Source organism: Pseudopodoces humilis, chromosome 6 (genome assembly GCF_049639895.1).
Source record: "Pseudopodoces humilis isolate 2021_Gansu_Grassland_sample_001 chromosome 6, ASM4963989v1, whole genome shotgun sequence".
Lineage (NCBI taxonomy): Eukaryota > Metazoa > Chordata > Aves > Passeriformes > Paridae > Pseudopodoces > Pseudopodoces humilis.
In genome coordinates, this window is record NC_142205.1 from 70,877,876 (window position 1) to 70,900,470 (window position 22,595).

Sequence of the window (22,595 nt, forward strand, 5' to 3'; positions counted from 1 at the left end):
CTATGTTCTTTAAGATTTCCATGTACTAAAATTAGTATTCATGCCATGCTGTGAGTAAATAAAAACTGTAAATCCAAGAGAACAACCAAACTCCTGACACTGCCTGCTCCAAATGCACATCTCCAACACTGCCCCCAAGCCAGCAACACACATATATCCAGATACACAGAAAGAGGAAAGGAATTTCATAAGCCCCCAGGCCAAAGAAATTCATCCTCTGTTCTCCTCCTGACCAGGGTCTTTGGGTTTCCAGCATTTTTCTTCCTGGCCACTGTTAGTTTTGGCAGGAGCAGTAATACCACTAAGGAGTTACAGACCCTCTGTTCCATTCCAAAACCGATTTAGCTAACTTAAACCAGCAAAACCCCCTCCCACACACCTTCTTATCACATAGGACTTCCACTAGTGCCTGAGGGACAGAGGAAATCAGAAAGCACATTACAACCCAGCAGGAAATATTTCTGACCACGATTAATACTTCCTTTAGCAGTGCAACAGAATCTTTGCACATCTTTGGGGATCCTTGGAAGAATTCCATTTACTACTCTCCAGGCCATATTTTGCTGTGAAAACCTTATTACACAACAGAAGCATTAACGGATTCCGGGTAAAGTAAGAAAAGATGTATTATCCTAAAGATTTGGAGAACAGGGAGAGAAGAAGTTAAGAAAGGCACACAGGGTTTTCCTTTCACTCCATGTGATTATGTTGTGATAATGCCCGCTACAGACCTGTCCATCACTCCCGGACTCAGGTCAGAGAAGCTCTCTGACCCGACCAGCTGGGTGACACAAGCCAAACAATGACAAATTCAGCTTCAGTTGCTCTTGCCAGAGGGATCTCAGGATTGCCTGTTGAGCAGCTATGAGACAACCACACTTTCCTTTTATCCATCTTGGGGGGATTTTTTTATCTTTTTTTTTTTAATTATTATTTTTTAATTTTTTTTTTTTTTTTTTTTTTTTGGCGAGGGAATTTGCAGGGATAGCTACAGAGCTTGGAAAGGCCCAGTCTCTCATTTCTCCTATGCAGAAAGGTGTCTGTCTAACTTTGGCTTCCTTACCTAGCTCCCACATTCCCAACTTTATGCAGAGACAGAGGTAATTGCTTTGAACTACCTTGATAGGAAGTACTTTAAAACCATCCTCTGGCACAATAAACTCACCTTGCACATTTCTAGGCATCGCTGTGAGGCTGGCCAGTGACATCCCACAGGATGCAGGGAGCCAAGTCAGCTCCAATTGCCGCTGGATTGATTTGCTCCCTCCTAGTTTATTGGGGAATGCCACAGCCACAGGCACCATGGAAGATAATGTTTTTATTGGAAATGGCAGGATACTACTCCCTTTTTCAAGTTACCCTAAAGAGAAGCAGACTCACTGTGGAGCGCTGAAGAGTCAGCAACTAACCAAAGACATTTGACTGAGGATTGTGCTCAGTCTATGACTGGTCACCAAAAGTACAGGGGCAGACTCCAACCCCCTGTGAATGACAAAGAGGGCTTAATGTGACTCAGGAAAAATCAATATGATAATGCTGTTGGTGGCATGTGATTTATCCCGACCAGAATTTAGCTTGTGGCATCACATTTTTTCCCTAGTACAATATGCCACCGCCTGAGCTTCTGTAATATCTCATTACCAAAGGCAGAAGGTCTCATGGAGTGGTGCTATCACACCCTCTCCCCCCAAGGGGTCAGCAATTCAGCTCTGACTCAGCAGGGGCAGGACCACAGACTGAGGCACTTGGTGTCATTTATCTCTGCCTGGCAGTCTCCCATCCAAGGGGTGACACAGCCCAACCTGTTAGGCTAATGTGAGCTGACAAGATCCCAACCTGAGCAGAAAACCTACAGAAAAAGAGATGCTCACCCTTGTTCTCTTCAGCTCCAACCAGCACAGGAACCTTTTGTTTCAGCAGCTGATGAGATACATAACAAATTGCAGAGACACTGAGTGACTCAAGTGCACTTACTTTTGTTCCTGCTTACTCCTTCCTCCAAACCTCCAGCATCTCTTGGTGTGTCCAAGGCTCACTCTCCATCAATCTCCATCAAACATTGATATAAACCAGAAAAGGCCCATGTCCCTGGTGGGCAGGGAAACCTCTAACTGCAGTTCATAATTAATGTCAAACACTTGGTTAAATAACAGTCAGTCTTAAGGAAAGCACAGATGAAGGTCGTGCCCAGACATTTTTTTGCACAGCAGCAGTTTCTTAGAAATCTTGGATGTTCTCTGGACAGGTTTCTCAGCTCAGACCATACAGAGCAGAGGCTCCCCACTGGCCACAGGAAAAGAAAGACTGAAGCACCTGCAGTTCTTGTGCCTGAAGTTTACAGCTTGCTATCCCAAAGAACTGGACTACATGGAGGGAAGAGCGATTTTTGGATGTACCCCTTAGTGAAGAGGTGAGGGCACAGCTGCTGCTGCTGCTGCAGGTGAACATGTGTTGCTACATTAGAGGCAGGCTCAGAAAGCAGCACAAGAACTTCTGTTCCCAAAGCAGAAAGAACTATAAATAAATTAAATAAATTTGAAATAAATTAATAAATTGGAAATCTGGAGTTTTTCCAGGTGTGGAGGTGTATTGCTGAGAGTGGCCCCTGCAGAATGGCACAGAGGAGTGGGGGGACCCCTGGGCCAAAGCTAACTGCCACTGACTAAAGCAGGAGCAGGAGCAGGGCCTCAGGCTGGAAAAAGGGACTGCTCTGCACCTCTGGGCAAGGAGAAGCAGGGAGTCGCTCCCCTCCCGTGTCTGTGGCTGTGTTTTTGGCCTAGCAAAAAGGGTAAATTGCCCCCAATGAAGCTGTGATGGAAAACTAATCCTCTCCAACAATAGCCCAGTGCTAAGAAACATCCGTGGTTCTGGGCAGGAAAGAAAGCAAGGACCTCTTCTAAGGGCGTTTGTTTCTCCATCAGTCTTTTGTGGTGTCTTTCCCTCACCCACCTCCTCCCCTGCTTGGTTATTCCAGAATTAGTTTGCACGGGCTGTTTGTGGAGACAGAACAACAACAGAGGTCTGCTTGGAAAGCCAGCAGAAACCTCTTAGCTTGAGACCAGAAATGTGCAGAATCCCCAAAGAACAAAAATGTTTGAACTCGCCTCCCCAAAAGTGTTGTATTCATTGACTTGCAAGCAGGAGGAACAGCCATAGTAATTTAACCTAGGGAAGAGTGCCAACAACTTATTTAATTGCAGAGTTTGTGCCAACAACCCCACAATACAACTATTAATACAAGTCTGCAGTACAAGACTAATTCTGCTAACCTTTTGCTGTTGCCTTTTAGTCAGGTCAGCGGCTGCATCCCCTCTGTGCTGACACTATTCAACAAACACTGGCAACTGCTTTTAAGCAAACACCAAACGGAGCAGGGCAGGAGGGAGGGGAGAGGAACCATTGAGAAAATGAAGATTCCCCCCAAGACCCCACCCCTCGCTGTCCAAACATTTTACATTTCTTTCTCTGTTTCAAGCCCCTCTCTTGAAAGTGGGAATGTGTCTTGCCATGTTTTTGCCCCTGGAAAACAGCCAGATCTTTGGTCTGGATTTCATCAGCTCATTTCTCAGTTTCTACGAGACTGCATTTGAAAAAGGTGGGTCTACCTCAGGCCACTGGCAAGACTGGTCATCAATCAATGTAAGAAAACATGAGGTCTGACCCTGGGGACCAATCCACTTTTCTAAATGCAGCATTCCTTGAAAGAACACATATTTTTACAGAAAAGTTTAAAAAGAAAGCAATAATGGATCCGACACTACTGCAAGTTTTCAAGGGCACGATTATCCCAGCAATTATGTCCCATTGTAAACATCTTAAAATCCAGCATTAAATGATGCATGAATCTCAAGCAACATCATTCTTGTGTGAGGTAGCAAACTCCCTGCTGCATTTGCAGACTCACTCCTGCTTCACTCTTCACCCATCCCCACGCTTGGGGTTTTATACTTACATCTCGTGACTGTATCACAACTGTAAATTCCAACCACCTGTGAGCAGATTTCGTTATTACACTCAAAAAGAGCATTAAAGGGGTTGTAGCTTTTACCTTTATCCCGCTGCCACTACCATGATAGAGAAAATAAATACTGCTCACAAGCTCAGGAGAAAACCGAGGGAGAAACTTCCATACTGCTACAGTGAATGCTCCTTCTCAGGGGGTCAGTAGTTCTCCACAGCTACTGGGGGATTTTCAGACCCTGCTGATCCTACAAACCAACTCCCCGAAGACTCCAGCTCACAAATGGTACCTCTGCACGTCACGTTTGGAAAACGCCCCGCTCCCGAGAGCGGCCGTTAAACCTCGGGATCTGCGGGATGGCCGCTGGCCGGGGCTGGAAATATGGAAGCGGCGGATGTGGCCAGGCCGGAGCTGCTCACGGCATCACTGCAGAACGTGTGACTGAACCCCGCTACACGGCCCGGCCACGGCGTTTGGCAGCCAAACTCCTTACCCAGCCGGGCCTCGGCAAATCCCCATTCTTGCCGGAGAATGGGGAATGGCTTTCAGGCTGGCAGATTATCTGGTGAGTCTGTGGGAACTGCAAAACACTGCACCTGCCTGAAAAATGGCACCAGCTCAGCACAAGACGTTTCCAGAGGGGAAAGTTAATATATGGGAGGAATGCACATAAATCCTGTTATTTTCTTAATGGGATTTGGGAGCTTATTTCTCACCCCGTGCTTTGAAATGTATCCCACAGCCTATTCTATTAATGAATTTAAGCACAGTGATTTTCTTATCAGCAGGAATCATTCTTCACTGGGGTTTGATTTTTTTTTTTTGGTGGGATTTTTTAATGCAAGTGTGAAAAATTAATATTATGCTTGAATACCAGTTAGGATGTTAACAAGCTGTGTCCTGGATAAGCCGCTCCTGTTCTGCTCCTGTTTTTCTTTTCCTAGTTTCAGTTGACCAAGAAACCAGGAATCATTTATTTGTTGGGGGCTTTTTTATGATTTAGGCAGCGGGCCTAAAGTAGAAAGATGGGACCTCTATTTCCAGATCAGCTGTGTGAATGAGTGGATACAAACTTTCTCTTACTTAAAACAAGCATTTGGAAAGGTTTTTTCCACCTCTCAGGTGTACTCAGGTGGTACTGACGGGTACTGACATCTTTCAGGGTTTCCTGGCAGTGCCTTGGATGCTCTCTCTGCTGCCGCTGGATTGGGATCCACTCAAGGATCTGATCAATCACACAAGTGAGTTACAGAAATTTCCTGCCTTAGCAGTCTGTGTTCAAAGGTCTCTCGACATTGTTCCTTTGAGTACCAATGTTTGTTGGAAAGCAAATTACACTTCACCTCCTTTTCACTTTCAAAGATCCCTCCCAGTTCTAACTAGTTCAGAGAATATCCTGAGCTGGAAGGGACCCATAAGGATCATCAAATCCAACTCCTGGCTCTGCACAAAACCACTCTAGGAATCCCACCACGTGTCTGAGAGCATCTTCCAAGCACTCCTTGTGCTCTGGCAGGCTTGGGGTCCATGACCACTGCCCTGTTCAGTGCCTGACCACCCTCTGGGGGTGGATCTTTTCCTAATATTCAGCCAAACATCTCCTGACACAGCTCCAGCTGTTCCCTGGGATACTGTCACTGGTTGAATACTTCCCGTGCAATAGACCTATGCTGGATTCATGCTTCACGATTTTGAGCTTCCTCAAAAGTTCCTGAAGGTAAACACCAATGAGCTTTGAGATCAGATTAGCTCAGCTCCAGCTCTATTATCAGTGATGGGTTTTCTTCCTCTGCCTTGGGCTCCCAAGTACGGTGGGAAAGGTTGAAAGTAGTGGACCCTTTCACAAGCAAACATCTATTGTGCACAAACACTGAGTTAGAGTGCATTCCCTCGGTCTCATTTTAGGATCAGTTTTTAAACCTCAGCTCTGGCTGTATCTGCTACAGCCAAGGGAACAAGGATATGTGGCATTTTTCTGTCTAATCTTTCACGTAAGCTAAAGCCAGGGCAGGATTTATGAAGGCTTCATTTCTTGACCTCGAGGATTACATGTTATGTTTAATCACATGGGATTTCTCTCTGCCCTGAGAAGAAAATATTTCTTCTCATTACTTTTCTGTGACTTTGAATGACATGACACTCCGTAACTCCTGTGGCAGCAATGAGGGGTGGAGACCTGATCTTTCAGAGCAGCTGTCTCTGGGGATTTAGGCCAAAACTTGGCAACTTGGGCTGAGCCCTGCTAAGGAGGAAACTCTAAAGCATGACTGGTCAACGGGACACCAACACCTGGCAGACGCCATCCTCAGCCCTTCTCAGCACAGAGAAATCCTTTTTACATCGTTTCCTTCCCACAGGCACGCTCCTAACAGTCATCCGTGCCCCTCGGGATCCACAGCTTGGGACAAGCAAGGTATTCCCTGCTCCCTGGGATGGATCACAGCACAGCTGGCACTGTCTCAGCAGTCTGAAAGCTGCCCCTGACCCTGCTGGAGCAGCAGCAGTGCCCACCAGGCCCTGCTCACGTCAGGCACTGGGTTTGCCTGCGGTTGCTAATTCAGCGCTGTGGAAGTGAACAGAAGTCTTTTTGTGCTGGAGAACGCTCGGCAGCCTAATGGAGGGGCTGACAATAGAAGCCTTTTCATGCAGCAGCTCCCTGGCTTTAAGAAAAGGTAGGGATCCTGTCCCTTGTGCTGGCATTAGCAGTCTTTGGAGAGGCCCTAGAGAGAAACCAGGAAGAGTGGTGAGGAACTGCCTCCTGCTTCCTCGCACAGTTACAGCAGCAGTTGCCAGCCTGCAGCATTCCGAGTTCCTCGGTGTCTGGGATCAGACATCTGCCCTGTGCACTGCCTGCCACAAGAGTCAGATGATTTTGCACCATGAACCCCTCACCATCACCAGCACACTTGAAGAATATTGCAAGATAAAGGGTGAGAAGGGGTGGGATTTTTTAAAACACTAATACAGGTGCCAAGCAGCAAGGAGAAAAATAAAATCCATATAGACAGGAACAAGGGGGGAAATGTTCAAAGAAAAAATTAAAATAATTTTTTTAAAAAAATCACAGAAGATGCTATCATGCCTCTGGCTCAGTTTCATGTCCTAATGCCCAGGCCAATAGGTCTCTCATGACTCTGCCAGCTCCAGAGCAGCCTCCCTAACGTGAGCACAGGTTTTGTGCCTGCAGCCCTACAAAAAGGGTAACAGTTCCTAAACTGATGCTTGTCACACCCAGGGATACAGGGAACAGATGTAAAGAAGCTTTGCCTGTCAGTGCCTAAGATCATTTTGTTTTGTTTATGGGACTCTGGGCATTCAAGCAGGGAAAGCTATGAGCTCGTGGTACTGGGAAAACACGAATTCCTGGTGTTTGGATCAGAGACAGGGGAAAGCACCTGTGGACCAGCTGGGTACAGAATGGTGTTTCGAGTTTTGTTTTGTCAAGAATGGTGGAACAATTCTCACTGCACATAACAAAGTGCTCTGTGGGCTCTCTCAACCAAAAACACCAGAGAAGTAGCACAGGCAGGGGAGCCTTGTGAAGGCAGCCGGGTCCAGCTCCTGCAAGCACTGACCGATGTTCATTGCATCAGAGTTTGGATCAGGCTCCAGACAAAGTTTAAACACCCTACAAGAATTCCAGATTATTTCTCAGGCTCTGTCCCAAACTATTCCCATTATTATTAAACTTTCATTGCTTCCTACATCCCTGCTGAGAGGTAAACCTCAGAGTTTGTGTCATGCTTTTGGCATGAGGTCCCTGCCCTTTTGAGTGAAGGGAACCCATGAACTCCAGCACAGCATGTGAAAAGTGCTCCCAACACAGCCGGGATCCGAGGGAGAATGCTTTGGATGCTTTAATTCCTAGGCAAGAGAAACAACTCCTTTGTTAGAATCGTCAACACGGAGCTCAAAATAAAAGGGCATTGCAGAGGCCTACAACAGCCAGAACTGTTCCAAAGGTTTGCGTAGCGAGGAGAAACACCACAGAATACCTCTCCTGGCTCCAAAATGGCTGAGACTGATTAACATTAATTACCTTAGGTTAAAAATTCTTAGAGAAAATTGAGATGGAATGAAACCTTCTGTTACCAGTTGGCCTTTAGTGCCTGTAACAGTCAGGGCTTTCATTTTTGCATTTTTGATCTTGCAGCTAAGAGTGAGCCAAAACAGTAATTTGGAAATAGAAATCTGGGTTTACTTCTGGGTATTATCATGATTTTGAGGCCACAGAATATTGGATTCTAATTAAACACTTGGTATCACCAGCAATCACTTTGGCATTTGTCACTGAAGTTCTATTTCCAGATGAAGAAACCACTTGTTTAATGAAATTTCCACCGCAAGCAAATATCCCCAAATCAGGCCAAAATGACAGGGTTCTAAATTACTAAACAGGTAAAATAAGAAATAGAAATTCAACTGTAAGACCCAAGGTCTGGAAACAGAGGAGTGGAGGTCACTTCAGGGAATCTGACTTTTACTCATTTTGAAGGCTTACTGACACACTGAGGACAGTGAGTTACTTTTTAAGCACAAATGTGCTTAAACATTGAAAGCAAAACAAGCAACTGTCCTGTTTTTTTCTATAAAAAGGGAAGTAATTAAAAACTTGAGAACCTTCTTGCCAAAGGACTATTTGACAACATGTCACTGACTACATGTTTTATACCACAGAATCAATATAAAAGGGAAAATCCACTGTGTTAACTTGCCTTTTCTTGGGCACTGTCCCACTGCTACCCAGAGACAATTCTGCTGCTCCTTTAGGTACTGGGTTTTGGATATTTCCTTGAGGTGCAGCAGGAAACTCACTACCTTTTACCATCCTTCCTTTCTTTTCCTGCTGGTACAACAAAAACAGATGCTGGGAGGATTCCACAAAGCTTTATTCTGAGGCTTCTCTCAGGGAAAAACGTGAGTCAGATGTAGCAAATTTATGATCTTCTCCCACTTCCAGCAAAATAAATGATGAATAGACCTGCCTGGAGGGCTTGGAATCAGCTGCCATTAATCTGTTTCAGTGTAAGGGCTGTCAGAAATCAGAGCAGCATTAGCATAAAGAATCTGTGTTGCACCATGTGCTGAGCAGCGTGGCTGAGTCAGCAGAGCCTCACTACTGTTTTTAACTGGAAGTTTGCCCATCTGTGCCCATGTGTGCACTCAGCCACCTCCCTCCTTCCCAATCAGCCTGTCCTGCTGCACAGAGAGCAGCAACAGGTCTGCACAGCAAGTAACTTGTTCTTATTTGGTAGGCAATAATTAAAAAAATACACTATAAACATAACAAAGCTCTGGTAGGTGGGTCTCTAAGCAAGACTTTCTATCACTTGAGAATAAAGGCCTGCTTTTTGCACTTTACACTCCCAACTGTTGTTCCCCTCACTTTTGGGTAAATTCTTGGCATCTTACAGGTAGAGAAATGTGTCTTTCCCAAGGGCTGCCCAGGGCTGTGAGAATCAGTTTTTGTGCACCTGGGCCTTTTGTAAATTCACTCCTCTTGGTTTTGAATTTCCATTACAGCCTTTGGTCCGAAGCTGAGACACTTTAGTTCCTGGGGGCTATAAAGTGCTGCTGCATTCACACAGATCTGTTATCTCTCTACTATTCCATAACAATACATCAGTGTTACTTTGTTTTAAGTCATGTTGCAAGCTGTCACAGGCACCAGTTTAGATATTTGCTGAAAAGTCCACTTTTATTTACTCTAAGGCCATTTAACACTACTCTGTCAGTGCAAACAGACAGGTAAGCAGATATAAATATAATTATTTGCCAACAGAACGGGGAGCCAAAGCAGAAAATCAAACTTCTTAATTACGAAAAATCAGAAATTAAAACCTGACATCCACATTTTCTGGTATTTATATGTAGTATTATTTAGAACCGTTGTTGGATCACTCCCAGTGCCTGCATCTTTAATGGTCCCTTTCAACTTAAAACTTCCTATGATTCTCCAAGCACTCTTGTACACAATTAAACCTGTAACATAATTCATCATTTCCCCACAGTTCCTCATTACTTCACAGTACACTCAGGCGAGGAATACTGAATTACCTAAATGACTAATATGCAATTAATTCTGAAGAGCACATAGTGAATTGAAGCAGCAGAGGAATTTCTCAGTTGAAACTGGAAACCAGGAAATGGGAGCTGCCTGAATTCCAGAAAGCAGAGCTTTCACATGCAGCCATTCTCCTGCTCTGCATCACCCATGCATGAGCAGAACACTGAAATGCTGACACTGATAGCGCAAACCAAGCAGGGACTACAAGGAGAAAAAAGGGAAAACCCAACGGAAAATAAAACCCAGCACATTTTTGCGGTGTTGTTTCAGGAAAGGCAGGCACAAGTCATACAGCTCCCAGTGGCACTATGCACACTCCAGGCGTGTTTGACATTAAGGGGCCTGGTTGTTGTGGAAACCAAATCCCATAGATTAATTAATGTTCAGCAGCCAGAGCCATCTCCCGTCCTCTCTGTCTCCCTGCCCCCAATTAAAAAAAAAAAAAAAAAAAAAAGGGGGAAAAGAAAAAAGGGAAAGAAAGGGGGAGTGTGATTTTTACATCACAGACGAATGTCAGAGCAAAAAGAAACTCTTTCCTCATGACTGCAGAAGACTGCCAGGAACAGTGAACAGCCTGTGTTAGTCCCAAGTGTTTATAAAAGAAAAATTATAACACCATTTAGTGAGGCTACTTTTGCTGTCTGTGCCTATGCCAAACTGCTTCCAAGAAGGTCCTGGAAGAAAGATGATGGTGTGAAATTTCTAAAATCCCTTTATGATGAAAGGACTTCAGTGGGAGCCCCCATTTTTTTTACTTTCAACACATAAATGTAGTAATCACAACTAATTTACTTCAGTGACTGATAAGCCTTCATGTGAACGTGTTTGCACAGGGAGCTGCAGCGGGATTTGAAAACGCAAAGGATTTGAACAACACTGATTCTCAGTATCAGCATTTTGTTTTATCTGCTGCTGGTTCTGATCCATCGAATTCCCCACATACATCCCGGTTTGCAGGAGGGATGCAGACTGGATCGAAGTCCCTCCGTGTACTGGTACCTCGAGAGACACACTATAAGCACGGAATGCACCAGATTGATGAGACAGGACAAACATTAGATGTGAAATTTCAGAATTACCTATACCCTGTTTTCAGAACAGTTTTAGGGCCATAGGTCAAACGTATTTCAGGTATCCAAGGATTTAGGGTGATGCTTTTGAAAATCCATGGTCTTCAGCAGCTGCATCTTGAGGTAGCTGGGTAACAGACCAGTTCTGATGAGAACAAGGAATTCCTTCTCCCATTTTTTCCCCCTCAAAATATCCTTGTGAGCTATGCTACTAGCTGCCTGTTGAGGCAATCATTAAATAATAAACATCTTGAAGGCACACCACACTTAACAGACATTTAGAAAGTAGGGTGAGCAGACCACTAGCACTTACCAAACAGGTACAAGTATGTACTGCACTGTTTCACACACACACTCCTAATTAGCCAACATTCCACCTCTCAGTGTGACTGAAAGCACTCAACTCTGTTTTACCTCAGGAGTGGTGGGGATGGCTTACTGACCATGATCAGATATGCCACGACTTCGTGACACAAGATCACCTCATGAGAGTCCCCTACTCCCTCCCGTTCACAGCAGTGAAAAAAATACAGTCAATTTCAGCCAGCCACGATACTTCCTGTGGGAGCAAACCTGCACTTGGATAGTTAATGCCGAGAGCTCTCCTGTGTTTCTGACACCCAGCTCCTGAGCAAACCTGCTGACTCGAACAGGTGCTCAGCACTTAAAACCCAAGCCAAACACAACCTTACTTAGAACATTTCAGTGTTACTTCTACAGCTCTCGCCCTCCGAGTCGGGGACCACTCCCACCTTGCTGGCATGGCATGGAAAAAGAGAAAAGTACCTTTGAGATGATTAATGGCTCTCCGTGCTCCAGCCCGCCCTTCAGCGTGAATCCCCATGGAGCACCTCCGTGCAGCAGCGCCTCCAGGTAGATGTATCTTCCCTTGTGGGTGATGCTGCACTCTGAAGGGGATATGCCGCTGTTAATGTTGTCTAACATCCTCATCTGTCCTAATCACATACTCAGGCAAACATAAAACCCATTCAGGCATTCACACAGCGACCGGCTTGGAAATCAAAGTCCCCAAGGAGCCCGGCAGAAGACATCCCTGAATATGAGAAACAAGAAGAGCTTGAGGTGGAAAGTTCTGCTTCAGAGCCGGAGTCCAAGGTGACGGGTTAAAAACAGCCCCATCAACATTTCACCACGCTGCTTCTCCCGTCAGGATTTTAGTTTCAGCACCGAGCTCTCCCCATTCCCAGCTACTCTGAGCATGAGAGCTTGGTAAAGATTTCTCTTCCTGCCTTCGGCAGACCAGAACAGTGCTTTTAAAGATAGGGGCAAAACAAGGAAAAAGAAAAAAAATAGAAAAAAGGAAAAGTTTATGGATTTAAAAGCCCCTGGCCAGCAAATTGCCAAAATCCAAGCAAATGCTTCATTTGTGATTGATTATCAGTCTTTTCTTCCTTTCTGCATGCGATTTACCATTACAATGGCCTTTTTGCCTCAGCCCACTGCACTAAAAGAATGGAAGCGTCTTCTCCCTCTCAGCTCTCAGTCACTCTGTTCGCTTACTTCACAATTTTCTGACTTGTCAAAAAAAAAAAAAAAAAAAGACTGGGGGAGGAGGAGAGAGCAAGTCCATTCCTAAAACCCTTTAGAGGGGTTTAAAATGTGAAATAACTCCGTACTTATTGGATTAAAGAATGAAAAAAAAAAAAAAAGCTATTGGAAAAACTGGAGAAGCAGGTGAAATGAATCCTCTGGGAAAAACGTTAAGGCGATAGCTGAACTCTTTTCATTCTCGGTGCTCTCCCCGATGAGCTGCCAGAGCGGCAGCAGCTACTGCTGCTCTGAGGGAGGGTGAGGAAGTGAGGGGGGGGAGAGAGAGAGATGGATTAAGGCAAGTAAGGCAGTGCTGCCCAATTGTGCACATCAAGCACGCAATTATAAAATGCAGTGTGCAAAAGCTGGGGCTCACCCTTTTATTATGCCCCCGGAAACCACCATCTTTCTATTGTCCTTGCCAAGGAATTGTAACAATCCAAACTGCCAGTTGCTGAAAACACAATGGACCTGTTCCAAATCAGCTCAGTGGAGCACTGCTAATAATTCTGCTCTCATAAAGCACTTTTCCTCTGCATGGAGCCTACCAGCTTCCCTGGACATACTTCTTTTCCCCATTTACACTGGCAGGAAAGGCCAATGCTTTCCCAATAAATGGAATAAGAAATAACACCAAAAACCCTGGATACTTTTATTAATGTAAGCAGCTGCCTACTGTAGAACATGTGGATGTGAGTGCATCTGCTCTTCCATATGTGCATGCAGACTTAGGGATTTGGCTCATCACTTAACATATATCACAGCAAGTGTCACTGAAGGTGTGCAAAACCTTTCCTGATTTTTAATTGGATCTCCCAAAGGGACAATAGAGAGAGGAGACCAGAGCCCCCTGCCCTTCCTGAGGAAACACACGGTAGTGTCTTTGCCTCTAAGGCACCCTCAGCTTTTGATCTCACCATGCATGGGTTGTGCATTATTTCTCCTTTGGGTTTTTTGTAAGCTCTCAGAGCCTTGGGTTAACAAAACCTTGATGAATGGTGGGGGAAAAGCTTTGGAGCTCCAAAGCCAGGAATCCTTGCATTTGTCCATGACATCCCATTCCCATTCCATTCCCTTTAAGATGTTACAGGTTCCCAGAACCTTCTATTTGCCCCGCGTGTCCCAGGTCTCATTCCCAACAGCCATGGAGACAAACACAGAAAAGAGGCCCCTTGCTTTATTTTTCATGGTAGATGATTCCTCAATCCTTGCTTATACTAAGCTTTGCCCCCTCAGCTTCCCTCCCAGGGGCTGAGTTTTCATTAGCCTCACATCCTGGCCAGGCTCACGGACTGCTATTATCCAGAATTCACCCTTCAGCCCGATTTCTCAAACCAGATTTCTGAGGTTTTACACTCCTAATGTTTCAGTGTGAAAACCCTCACTCCAAGCCACCACAAAGAGCAATTCATTTCCGTGCCCTGCACAGCCCTTCCCGGGCCAGGGGAAGGCTCTGGGAGCTCTCCTGGGGCCGTGTCTCCTCCCCTGCAGAGCCAGCAGCACTCGGTAAGGCTGTGCAGGAACACACCAGCCTGTTAACAGGCCGAGGCACTGCTCTGCCTTACATCCATTCCCCACACAGAACGTCTGTCACCACACCTGCCTGTGGACACCAGGTTTCCAGCGAGAGCTCTATTTCCTACGGGGCCTGCTGCATCTGATGAGTAAAACTTATCAACACATTTCTGAGAGACAGTTTTACTTCTCCTCCAGCACCGTGGTTCGTTTCAAGTGCTGAATCCAACATCACTTTTGCCAAAATGTCCATCAGATTTGTCACCAGCGCGAGCACAGAATTTTCTCCTCTTACCACCTCCAGATTTGCTATTTTTTCATCCTGTTCACCCAGCTCTAAAAAGGTCACATCCAGGCACTTCCATGTATCAGGGACTCACAACCAGCTAAGGAAAAAGGGTCAATCAATCACCCAAAATGGGCTCTGCTGAATACTGTGCTACTTCCTCAGCAGGCTCTTATTCCACATAGGAGTTCCTCTCAGCACAGAGCTAAGATGCTCTTTGATGGGATGCAACCAAAAGAGACCCGGCCTCAGAAAAGTGCTTTCCACACAGAACAATATCTTTGAAGTTTTGCACAGTTTCGGTGTAAGGGGAAATAAATTTGGAACAGTCATGTCAGAACCCTTTCCCTCATCGAGCACTACACTGCCACAGCAGGAAAAATTAACACTGATTTCACTTTTCAGAGGTCCCAATCAAACCCTGTATTTATCATCAATCAAGGCAGCTGGCAACTACCCTGTCTTTTCCTAAATTCCTTCAAATACTCCAGGTTTCTTTGGCAAATGAAGTTCATCAGAGCAACAGTGCCCCCGTCTGCTGAAACCAGAAATTGTCACAGTTTAAGCTGACCGATTTACACGCCAACATTTCCTTGGTTAATAGGCGTTTACTACGCTTTTTCCTTTCAAAAATGAAGCAGGATGTGTCTTGAGTGTTCAGAGTGCCTGATATAATCAAAGATGGGAAATTCAGCTCATTTTGTACACACTTGTTACTGTCCTTTTGGCAGGAGAACTAAACACTAGGCTTAGTTTAAATCTACCTGCTGCTTAGTTCTACCCTGTAAGCTCAGAGGAAGCAGATTCACAATTTGCCTCTAAAGAGAAGTTTTGTGAAATAATGTGGGCCCTCCTACCTTTCACAGGGACACAACGGGTGACTTGCTGATGGCCATACAGGAGGCATGAAAAGGCTGAAAAAGAAGCGCCCCTTTTCCCTTGGTCCCCGGTTTTATCACTGAAGAACTTCTCTTTTCCTTCCAGACAGGGCTCTGTGTAAGCTGAGGAGCGTCAGGAATTTCAAATAATGGACATCCTTCAGGCACCAGTGGGCCCAGCTTCTTCCTCTCCCCAGGAGTCCTGAAACCATTCACCTAAATCTGCAGTAGGATAGAACAAAACACAAGTGTCAAAAGACACAGTTCTCCTGGATCACCCCAGGAGCCCTTCAGGAAGGAATCATTCCTTCTTGGGGTAGCAATTCCCCTGGAAGTTTATTATACAAAAAAAATCAGGAAGAAATACATCAGAAATATGGCTTTCCTGTACTTACCTCCAATCGGCTGGGGCTGACTGTAACATCTCCTTGGCTCTGGAAAATGTCACTCTGGCATCTAAAAGAAGAAATAACAGGAGAGAAAGCACGTTGAGGCTCTGCATGGTATCAAAGGGATTGCAATCATCAACCAATGTTCAAATGGTGTTTCCAGAGAAAAAATTTCTAGGGCTACACAGGGAACCTCCACTCAGAGTCCCAGTTGGATTTGAATTCATCTTCCTTCCAAACCACAGAATATCCTCATTTGTCTGGATAGGCCTGAGGTAAAAATGTGAAAAATCAGACAGAGAAAGGGGAAAACAGAGATCTGAGAGAGAGAGAAAGGAAAGAATAAAGCTGAGAAAGAGAAGTAACCTGTGAAATCAATGAATCCACATCCTTCTGGTGTTGGAAAAGGCACTTGTCTTTGAAGTCTGAAAAGGAAAGAATTTTCTCTGGAGAACAGAAAAGACATTCTCCATTTAATACTGCCTCTGGCACAGAACCGCCGTGAGTCGCTCAGTTCCTCAAAGCAAACTGAAAAGCAACAAGCCAAGGTGGGGAACGGATCCATCCCTCTAAGGAGAGCACAAATGCTGCCACAACTGAAGGATGTGAATCTGGGGCATTTGAACTCACAACTGTAGGTTTTGCCTCGGCATCTGAATTTTCATCTCTCTGATGTCACCACTCTGCTGAAAACAGAGTCCAAACCAGGAGCCAGGAATCAAACCAGAGTCATCACAGTGCAACATCACAACCATGCAACATTCCCACCCCAAATAATAAGATGGTGACTGAACAATTCAAGCCACTGTTAGAACCTTTAACCAACCCTGAAGTGGCTGGTGGCAATGGCCCAGGTATTTGAGTAGTCTCTGCTGGCACAAATCGCTCACATACCTTCCCTCTGAAGCTCTAGCTCCTCTGCACAGCTCCCCGTCCTCTCTGTGGGAGGAATGGATTGTTTTAAACACAAGCAGTTTATATTTGCATCTTGATACCTCTGCAGAGGTATTCCGAAATAGGAGGAAAGTTACACAGCAATTTGATCCTAAGAGAGTTATTGTGTTTCAGGAATGATAGGGGTTGCTGGGGGCTCCAGACCCAGATTCCCAGGAAACAAGGGATAAAAAAAGGCACCTGCAGTCAGGACAGGTGCTGTTCTGCAAAAAAAAAAAAACAAAAAAACCACCTTGCCAGGATCCCGATGGGGAAAATATATCAAGTTTCTCGCTGAAGCCAGGCTTTGAATGACACTTGTGGGAGAAATCAAACCCTGGATACGACGTTTATTGGCTCTCCCTCGTGCACATGATCGGCTCCTGAGGGAGAGGCTTGTTCCCAAGGCTACGGAGTCAGGCAGAGAAGCTGGAGTAGGGAGCAGGTGGCTGCCAGCAGGGCTTGGGAAGGTAGTTGGATTGCCAGCCTGCAGCAGGGAAAAAGCCAGGAGCGAAGTGGGGAGTGATGGGTGCCCCCCTTCTTTCCCAGCTCCACAGTAAGGAGCCAAACCTCAGTGCCCTCTCCAAAATCCCAGAGAAACAAAGCCCAGAATTGCCTGCCAGAGGTGGGTGCTGGCCCCCTCTCAGGGAAGTTTTCATGCTTTATTGACACCTGCAACTGTTAGAGGATTAAAATCTCGCTTGAGAATATCATAGAGCTTCAGGATATTGTAGGGTATTGTGCTTGCCTGAACACTCATTTGCCTCTTATCCCTGTGGATAAGAAAAATCATTTTGCTGCTGCCTTTTCTGGGTGGTACAATAAAAATCTTTTTCCTCGAGCTGTTTTCCACGTGGGATTGCAGTGCAGCAAAGAGAATGGAGACTGGAGGTCTGTTTTCAGCTGGTTAATTCTTACTTTTCTGTAGTAGTCCACATAAAACCACTTTTCCCCTTTTGTCTGTCTTTCAGCACTAAGCGGATGATTTTTTCTCTTGTAAATGAAAATGATGTGGTACCCTTGAGGAAGGGTTATGCGTGTTTTCATTTTAGTCAGATATTTAAATAAATCAATGTACCTGTCTGTCTGTGGAGTTTTCTCAGACTTAATCTCTCCAGTGAGGATTTTGTTTTGTGCCCAGTACATACACTTGTTCCTGGAAACTTGTATCAAGGTGATCTTTTAAATAACCTGAAAGGATGGACGGCCTACTACGACCTCTGTTCTTTCCTGAAATCGAGATCCAAAATGCCACAGTCAAACATGTAATTTCTTTTGACGTGAAATAATCTCCTCTTGATTCTACAGCCTATCCCTCACTTTGAAAATACCACGCAAAACAGAAACTTTTCCTCTCTGACAAGATTGGTGTAAAAATAAAAATATTCCAGTTTTTATTACTGAACTGGATTTAGGGAAGGCTGCCTTTGGATCTTTTGCTTTTGACACTGTGGGCTTTTCTTTGGCGGGAGAAAATCCCCTCACCCCGACTTCTGCCTTCAGTCAGCTCACGGTCACCTCTCCAAAACATGCCACCTTACTGGCCAAATAACATATGACAAATGATCCAGACCCTTCCTTATGCTCGCGAAATGATTTTTTTACCTCCAGCCTCAAGCACGGCATCGCTAAACCACTTGGGCCTCCCGCCCACAAAATGGCGCCCACGCCGTGAGGGGGCAGCGGCCATGTTGGGGCTGAGGGGCTCAACGCCTCAATTTCCGATGGAGTCAGCGGGTCTTGCAGGAGAAGCAGGTGGCTCGGAATGGCTCCTTCTCGCGGGGAGCAGCCGGGAGGAGCTTGGCGGCTCTCCCCAGGGCTTGGTAGGTGGGCAGCAGCGCCCTGCGAAGCTGGGAGCGCGGTGTCATGGAGCGCTGAGGGGACGGAGCTGCGCGGGCTCCGTCCCCTCACGGCTCGCGGCGGGAATGGCGGGAGAGCAACCGGACCCGTCCCGCCTGAGGGAAGGCGGCTCCAGTGCCCGCCATAGAAAGACTGAGGGGGTTTCCCCCTTTGCTCGCCTTTCTGGCCCCTTAGGGGTGGGCTCTGGGACGAAGGGCTCCGCTTCTCTGCCCAGTATTCCCACAAGAAGCACAGGGAAGTGTCAGGCAGAGGGGGTTGTTGAAGGTGTTAAATCAGGCAGGTACGGCAAATGCTGCTGGGGCTGCCTCTGGGCTTGCGGTGTGCTCACAAGGGCTCCCGAGGCCGAGTCACACAGGAAAATCCGCATAAACTGAACAAAGAACCCGTCAATACCATCTGATTTCAAAACTGCAACCGAGTAACAGATTTTTCTCCTTTCCTCCTCCTTTTTTTGTCTCTTTTCTCCTCCTTTTTTTGTCTCTTTTCTCCTCCTTTTTGTGTCTCTTTCCTCCTCTTTTTTGTGTCTCTTTCCTCCTCCTTTTTGTGTCTCTTTCCTCCTCTTTTTTGTGTCTCTTTCTTTTCTCCTTTTTTTTTTTCTTCTTTTCTTTTCCTATTTTTTTCTCTTCTTTTTTTTCTTCTGTCTGCATCTGGGTTTGTCCTGACGAAACAAACCAGAAGATTTGGAAAAGGATGGAAACTTACCTCCCCTTAAGCATCTTTAAGTCCTCCTGCAGTTTTAAAATTCAATGGGCAGAATTAATTTTGTTACATTAAGTTGACTTGTAATGGATTAAAAAGTAAATATGCATATTTTTCTTCACAGCTGCTGTTCCAATGAACGAGAATATCCAGGAATTAAGGTAGTACACAGGATTTGTTTGCTATTAGAAAATCCTTGCCCTTGCTATGTGTCTTTCTTCTTTTTTTTTTGTCGGCTGAAATTAGTGCTTGAATTTAGTGATTTTTATACACAGTTGTATATCCAGTATTTGAAAGTTTCTCCCACAGAAAGGTCATTAATGAGTTTGAAAATTGATGGCAAACTGAGATTTGATTTATTGATTCCCTCAGACTAGTGATTCAAGACACCACCCCCTCAGGAATGGAGCAAATGATCCATTGCCTGATCAATTCCAATAAAAAAAGGCAATGTGAATTGACTCAGGTTTCCTTCCTTTTGTACTCAAGATTTTATATAAACAAACTCCTCTTATTCTGCAACAACAGGAAATCTGTTCCAGTCTGATTGGCAGAGCAAACGGATGGAAACGCAGTTGGAAAGAGATGCACTTCAGGACAGCAGGTATGAAGAGATTTATCATGGACGGTGTCTGTATGGGCTTTGAGAGGCACAGCAGGCTTCCTCAGGGAGAAGCTCCTCTCCAGGAATAACATTCTAGCACTCCTGGGTTAGAAAACAACCCATTATTTAGTTGTAAAAACCAGCAGTTAACCAACTGAAGTATTGGACCTGTGAGGATAGAACTCCAGGTGAATCCTGTTTTCTGAATTACTTTATTTTTGTTTCCTAATTCAGACAGAAGGAATTGCAGAGCCAAGAGAATCTACAAACACAGTTAAAAAATAGTCCTGGAGAGCTGGAAGCTGCCAGCCAACAGCAGGATGGGGTGCTGAAGGAGGCTGACAGCCAAAATGAGCGTCTGACAAAGGTGGTGCACAGCCTGGAGGAATTACTTCTAGAATTATGTGGCATCCTAATGGACTGCAGAGCCAGCAGGGGCAGGAAGCTTAGTGAGCATAGGGATATGTCCAGTCTGAGCACAGCATTTCGTGATGTCCAGCAGGACCTGGACTCACAGGTGTCACACGTCAAAGGAAAGCTGGTCCTGGTACTTGAGCCAAGTCCTAATTCTCCTTCCAGTGCTCTGTGTTCTGGCTTTTAGGAAATACATTTCAAGACTCCCTGAGCTCCCTTCTAGTCTGGCCTAGGGAAGGGGTTATGGCATAAAGGGGTGTAAATGCCACCTTGCAGTGAAGGTGGCAGCCTTCTACTCTGGTCACACCTCGAGGCTGGGTTTACTGCTGGGGTTTGCCAGGTTTCCACAGCTCAAGGTGGAACCAAAAGGGAGGAAATCACACCTCAGAATCGGCTCTTCAGACTGCCTTTTCTTCAGGGGTTTGCTGTGTCCTCTGTTCACAGTAGGCAGAGGAAGAGCTTCAGCTGCTGGCCAAAGATTTGCAGACCCAAAGATAACTTCTGCTTCAGCAACATCAAATGCATTCTTTTTTCTTCTTTTTTTTACAATTCATAAAGCATAACCAGACATTTTTCACATGCTCCACAGAGAATTCCTTTGTGGTGATGATGGTATTTGGGGTGGGGCGACTAGCGAGTATCAAGCAATGTTTTTGAGGACTTCAGTAATTGTTCCATCAAGGTGTTTATTTGCTCATGGCTTTCTGCTGCTTTTTCCTTCCATGCTGACTATCTCCTGGTTTATTTACTGCCACGAAATTTCTATTTTGGAAGAATCTCTGCACCTTACTTTTCTGAGTGTCACTGAAGTGGACAAGTGGAATTTGTTGGGACACCAGTTCCACCATTAAAAGAAAAGACTGAAAGTGATTTTGGTGGTTGAATCAGGTTTTTATTGCTGGTTTCACTAAGAGTTTTGTCCTTTCTGGTTTGAGATGTCCTAATTTTTGCCCCGTCATCCACTTGAGTTACACAGTAACCCCCTCAAAGTAAAACTATGCATAGCTTAATACTTAATAACAGAATATCGAAATGCCTCAATTTCTGACAAGTGAAAAAACTTGGTATTCGCAAAGATGGAATTGTAGCCAGTGTTTTGTTTTGGGAAGGGGATCGAGCAGCTCAGGAACGAGCACGAGGTGGCAGCACTGCCTCACAAAGCAGACGGTGCCTGCAGCTTGCAAGTAGCGTCCAAAGCCGGGTGGAGACAGCTCATTAAGTCTGGGTTTTGATTATAGTGTAGGAAATGTTAAGAGTAACCTGAATTTGAGAGAAAGCTTATGCTGCTCCTACACTCCGCCCTCTGCCCTATTCTTCTGGTTTCTCGGTGCTGTTGTTGAAGTGGAGCACTGGTTGCACAGACTGTGAACTGAAAAGGGGAAAAAATCCAGAAACCCCACAAAACCACGCCATACAGAGGAGAGACAAAACATCCATGCAGGCTGAGAATGAGGAGGCCAGGGCTGCTTCTCCTTTGCTGGTTCTTACTGTTTCTAATTTCTCCACCTCAAACTTCACATAGAGAACAAGCAAGAACCCCAAATTTGGTGCATCCACATCAAGTCTGTCACCTGGAATCCACAGTTTGTCAGCTCCCTTCCCAGTTAGGAGGAGTGAAAAGGATCTATGAGACCAAGGTGTGTGTGGATTTGCCTGTTAGCTTTGGTGCCAGTGAAATTCAGTGTGTGGAGATCTGAAACGTTCCAGAGATGGGAGGAAAGTCTTTTAATGAGGGATTGCTTAAAAAAACCTGTCTGGATAATATTGGATAAATTACATTATCTTAAGTTTTGCATATAAGAAGAATTTTATTCAATAGCCTTGTAGACTGGTTCACCATCTCATAGGCTGGCAGAAGTTGCCTCCTTTCAGAGAAAGGTACAAAACATGTTTGAGTGGAGATTTCTGAATACAGGCATGGTGAAGGAGTAGTTCTCTCTGAAAAAAGGTCTTTTTTTTTTTTTTTTCCCAAAGTGTTTTTTCGCCATTCCAATCAGCATTTATAGTGTAGATAGGGGACTTCTGAAGAGGTCTGGATCAGGGTGGAAGTCAAATTACTCTCCAGAAATTCAGTTAATTCTGAAATTAAACTGAGCTTACTCACTAAAAGAAGACAACACAATTATGAGCACACTCAGGGAATAACTCTGCTGGGCCAAAAGATAACATTTGTGCTTCTTTTAATGAAGAAACCCATAAGCAATCCAATGTGCTGTTTAAATAGAATGCTTTAAGGCAATTCTTCAGGAGCTTTTGCCTTTTTCTAGGTCGAAGACCTTGAGAAGCAGTTGCATGTAGCTCATCTTGAGGCAGCAGAAGCTCAGACAGACCAGACACAACATGGCCAGGAACCTGCAAACCCGAATGA

The 22,595-nt window shown here is 45.2% G+C and overlaps 1 protein-coding gene and 1 long non-coding RNA gene across 2 annotated transcripts in view; one reads left to right on the forward strand and one right to left on the reverse strand.

The window, feature by feature from the left end:
- SHROOM3 (shroom family member 3) overlaps positions 1-11,999 on the reverse strand; it is a 110,924-nt gene extending 98,925 nt beyond the window's left edge. The window contains exon 1 of the mRNA XM_005531727.3: positions 11,885-11,999. The gene's annotated coding sequence lies outside the window, so the exon portion shown is untranslated. The remainder of the gene's footprint in view (positions 1-11,884) is intronic.
- Positions 12,000-18,335: 6,336 nt separating this feature from the next.
- Positions 18,336-20,995, forward strand: LOC106628644 (uncharacterized). Its single transcript, XR_001332054.2, has 4 exons — positions 18,336-18,473; positions 19,334-19,370; positions 19,738-19,813; positions 20,048-20,995. It is a non-coding gene; the product is annotated as an uncharacterized LOC106628644 (long non-coding RNA).
- The last annotated feature ends 1,600 nt before the right edge of the window (positions 20,996-22,595 follow it).